We start from the raw sequence: 4472 nt of genomic DNA on the forward strand, positions 1-4472 counted from the left end.
TCCATTTGGTTTAATCCATTTTAAGGCCTGTTTAAAATTTATTTTTAAGAATTAATGAGCATAGTAATCAAATTAACAGAATTTCAAATGTTGCTTCTGTTGTTACCGAACATCGTTTGGTAACTTTATCATAATTTCATTTAAAACAATGGTAAAATTTTAGATACTGAACAATTTTTTTATAAGCACTTTACTTCAGAAATGCTCCACATTACATTGCAAGGTAATCCCATTAATGTAATGTCGGATACAGATATAAAACCTTATTTCTCTTTTTTGGAATTGTTCAAATTAAAAGTTTAGACCGTTGCTTTTGAATGGTTTGTTGTAAACATGTTTCTCTGTTTTGTCATCGTGAATGACAGCTTTAAATAATTGGTATAGGTAGGGATATCGCTATATATATTTACATTGTAAGGAAAACACGTCAGTACACAGTTTCCTTCTTTTATCCATCTTTATAGAAAGTGTTGAATGTTTCAATTGTGTTTAATAATGCTGTGATCTTACGTGTTTTTTATTTTGCGTAAGTTTTTTTATTGTGTTTGAATTCTGTTGTTTGCTTTACGAAAAAGCGTTGCGCTCATTTATATTAAATCTTTTTTAGATTAATTTGTTTATCTGAAGAAGGTCCTAACAAATTGACCGTAACGTCTGTTGTGTTTTATAATAAAAACAAGTACTGCTTTTCATACACTCTCTTTTCATACTGCTCGTATCGGCCCTTTGATTCATGTTCTGACAATTTCACGAGCGAATTACGAATTACTTTTATTATTTTATTTTATACTGTTTATTATTTTAATATAAATTAATATGTGTAATTACTATTACAAATATAAAATAAAAAAAAATTACTTACCATTAAAATTTATATTTAATAAAATATCTTATATAAAATTTATGAAATTTGTAATTATAAATACTGTATTTATAAATCATCTAAAGCATTTGCATACATATAGTTACTATAATATCTTATTTTATATACTGGAAATATTTAATATAAAAGTCTAAGTAATATTAATTAAAAATAATAATATTCAAATAAAAACTATTGAAAAAAAATCTTGAAGCTAGTAATATAAAATAAAAATATAAAAAATATATTATTTATTTTATTAAATAAGTAACCAAATATTTTAGTAACTTACTGATGCAAGGTATTAGATTAAGCATAAATAAATTAATAATATAATTNTAAGCATAAATAAATTAATAATATAATTTAAATTTCTACTTAATAATTAGTTTTGTATTTATAATATTGTGGTGTAACGGTCCTATTTTTCGTAAAGAAATAATTCCGTTTTTTAAGTAAGTTTAATTGCTGCGGATTAGCTCGTCGGAATTAGGGAAGGTAGAAAAAGAGGGAACTCGATGATTTATAAGAACAAGAAAAGTAAGATATGATTTATTCAATTAAAAACACAAATAAAAATAATATATACAAGAAAATAAAATAACGAAAATAATATGCTGAGGAATTTACTCTTTAGATTCTTCGAATCGCGCGTGAGAAAGTCACGTTGTTAGCCGGTTCGGATATGTCTATGGACAAAAACTAAACTATGTACAGACGGCTGGTGATTTAAACGCAGAACCTCGGTCAAGGCCGTTCAGGAGCCTCGGCTAGATGTTTTGACGGGCGAGTTCCGCGGTATCGCTCGCAACGCGGGTTATCGCGAAAACCGTCTTTATTGCGGAGAAAGTCTTTTTTTCGATGTAAAAGAGATTTATGCGATGTCGTCACAACCTGGCGTTTATCGGTTTCGGGCGAAATATATTTACAATGTAGAGAAGTCACTTTCTTCCAAAAAAGTACACTTGGTTGTTCAGCTGGTCTGTTCTACGTTCGGTTTTTAACAGAACGGAGGCCGGCGTTCCCGACGGAGAACCGTGAGATTCCCGGAGGGGAGCGGTGCACTTAAACACCGTTCAATTGGACACGTTGCAATTAGACACGTTGCAAATAGACACAGAATTTTAGACACGGTTCAATTAGACACGGTGCATTTGGACGCGCAAGAAAATGCGCACCGTTCATTTAGACACCGTTCAAATGCGCACTGTTTATTTGTACACAGAAATATGCGCACCGTTCAATCAGACACCGTTCACTTGCGCACCGTTCGTTTGTACACAGAAAGATGCGCACCGTTCAATTAGACACCGTAATAATGCGCACCGTTCACTTGGACACCGTTCATTTAGACACCGTTTATTGAGACACTGTTTATTTGAACACAAATAGACAATGAAAAGTGAAAATATATGATAGTAGTAACACAGGTTAAGTTAGGTTAGGTTAGATTTTTTTCAGGGGGGTGCAGGGGGAGGGGCGGAGCATACATGTACAATAAAATGTATTGCAAACACAATTTTTACTTCTTAATTATCTGTATTAAGAAGTCTCTTTGTGTCCAAATAAACGGTGTCTAAATAAACGGTGTCCAAGTGAACGGTGCGCATTATTACGGTGTCTAATTGAACGGTGCGCATCTTTCTGTGTACAAACAAACGGTGCGCAAGTGAACGGTGTCTAATTGAACGGTGCGCATATTTCTGTGTACAAATGAACAGTGCGCATTTGAACGGTGTCTAACTAAACGGTGCGCTTTTTTTTGCGCGTCCAAATGCACCGTGTCTAAAATTCGGTGTCTATTTGCAACGTGTCTAATTGCAACGTGTCCAATTGAACGGTGTCTAAGTGCACCGCTCCCGTCTAAATGAACGGTGTCTAAATGAACAGTGTCCAAGTAAACGGTGCGCATTATTACGGTGCGCATTATTACGGTGCGCATTATTACGGCGCGCATTATTACGGTGCGCATTATTACGGTGCGCATTATTACGGTGTCTAATTGAACGGTGCGCATCTTTCTGTGTACAAATAAACAGTGCGCATTTGAACGGTGTCTAAATGAACGGTGCGCATTTTCTTGCGTGTGCAAATGCACCGTGTTTAATTGAACCGTGTCTAAAATTCTGTGTCTATTTGCAACGTGTCTAATTGCAACGTGTCCAATTGAACGGTGTCTAAGTGAATGCCACTCTTCCCGGAAAGCTCTTAGTGGGAAGATAGCCGGTTTTCCCGGCTGAAAATCCGAAGATTCCCCGAGCGGAGCGGATAGAGTGCCGGTTTTCTCGGCGGAGAATCGAAAGATTCCCTGAGCGGAGCGGAAAGGATGCCGGTTTATCCGCCAGAGAATCTAGGATTCCCTCGGAGCGGAGCGGATTTCTGAGTTGCGGTCGGTTTGCCCGACTGAGAAGAAGCTTCTCTGCTTGCTACCCGTAAGACCCGGAGATCGGAGCAGATCTCTGATTTTCTCGGTTTCCGGGCCGGCTTTTATACCCGAATTTTCCCCGGGGCGGGGGTTGACAAAAATGCGCGGAAAACTGATATTTGTTTGTCGCTGTCAGTTTCGTGGCGCGGCGAGGCGCGCAGTGCGGGCGCGGTACCAGCTGGTACTTGTTGGCGCGGGGAAGTGGGCGGTGCGGGCGGCGCGCAGGCCGTCAGCGTATATTTTAATATACGCTTGTTTCAAGTTATTATTTGGCGCAAAGCGCCGCGTTTTTGGCCGGGACGGATGGTCGGTCCCGGCCGTAACGATTTGCATCGTTACAATATAAATAAAAATTAAGTTTTATTATTAAACTAATAAATGAAATATCGGGTAGTAAGAGCCGTTTGCAGGATGTTATGCAGAATGTGCTTCAATATATGTATATGTATACACATATACGATGAAATAATTTTTTTAATCAAATCCCGCATCCTATATGGAGGAATTAAAAAAAGTTTTTTAAATATTTGAATTAATATACTTGAATTAATACTTGAATTAATATATTTAAGTGAGTGATTTCTAATTGTAATTAAAATTATATGCTGATAGCATTTTTTTTGTATTTTAATATACTTAAATTTTTTTTATTATTAAATGTTTTTATTAATGTAAACAGAATTGTTTATTATTAATGTAAGTATAATTATTTTTAAGTATTTTGTGTATCAGAAATTATTTAAAATAAAATTTATTTATAAACTTTTTTGAAAGAGCAAGAGCTATAAAGTTTATGGTAATGGTAATGTTTTATAATTATCTGAAATAAAAGTATAGAAATGATACTTGACGACTGCGGGCCCGCTTTCTCAACCTGACCAGCCGCCGATTTCGGGTTTCCGATACCCGAAAGTTGGCTTATTCCTGTGCCTGCCATAACGGCATGAAACCCGTAATCCAGGNACTCAGCCGGATAGCGGTACAACTCCGTTGCCCGCCGTCACCGCGTGGAGGTGCCCTGGACGCAGGTACAGGAAAAACAACAGAGTGAGAAATTGACCCGCAATCGTCATCGTCATAAACCATAGCTTCAATCATTGACGATGATATATGCAACATGTATATAGAATGGTGCTTCTGTTAGAACGAAAACATGGATTTCTGCTGAAGAAAATGAATCTGATA

General features: G+C 36.3%; 1 pseudogene; it reads left to right on the forward strand.

The window, feature by feature from the left end:
* The first annotated feature begins 4230 nt into the window (after nucleotides 1-4230).
* Nucleotides 4231-4472, forward strand: part of LOC109861508 — an 8119-nt pseudogene continuing 7877 nt past the window's right edge.

The sequence above is a fragment of the Pseudomyrmex gracilis genome, unplaced genomic scaffold (genome assembly GCF_002006095.1).
Source record: "Pseudomyrmex gracilis isolate BER0280 unplaced genomic scaffold, ASM200609v1 scaffold_803, whole genome shotgun sequence".
NCBI lineage: Eukaryota > Metazoa > Arthropoda > Insecta > Hymenoptera > Formicidae > Pseudomyrmex > Pseudomyrmex gracilis.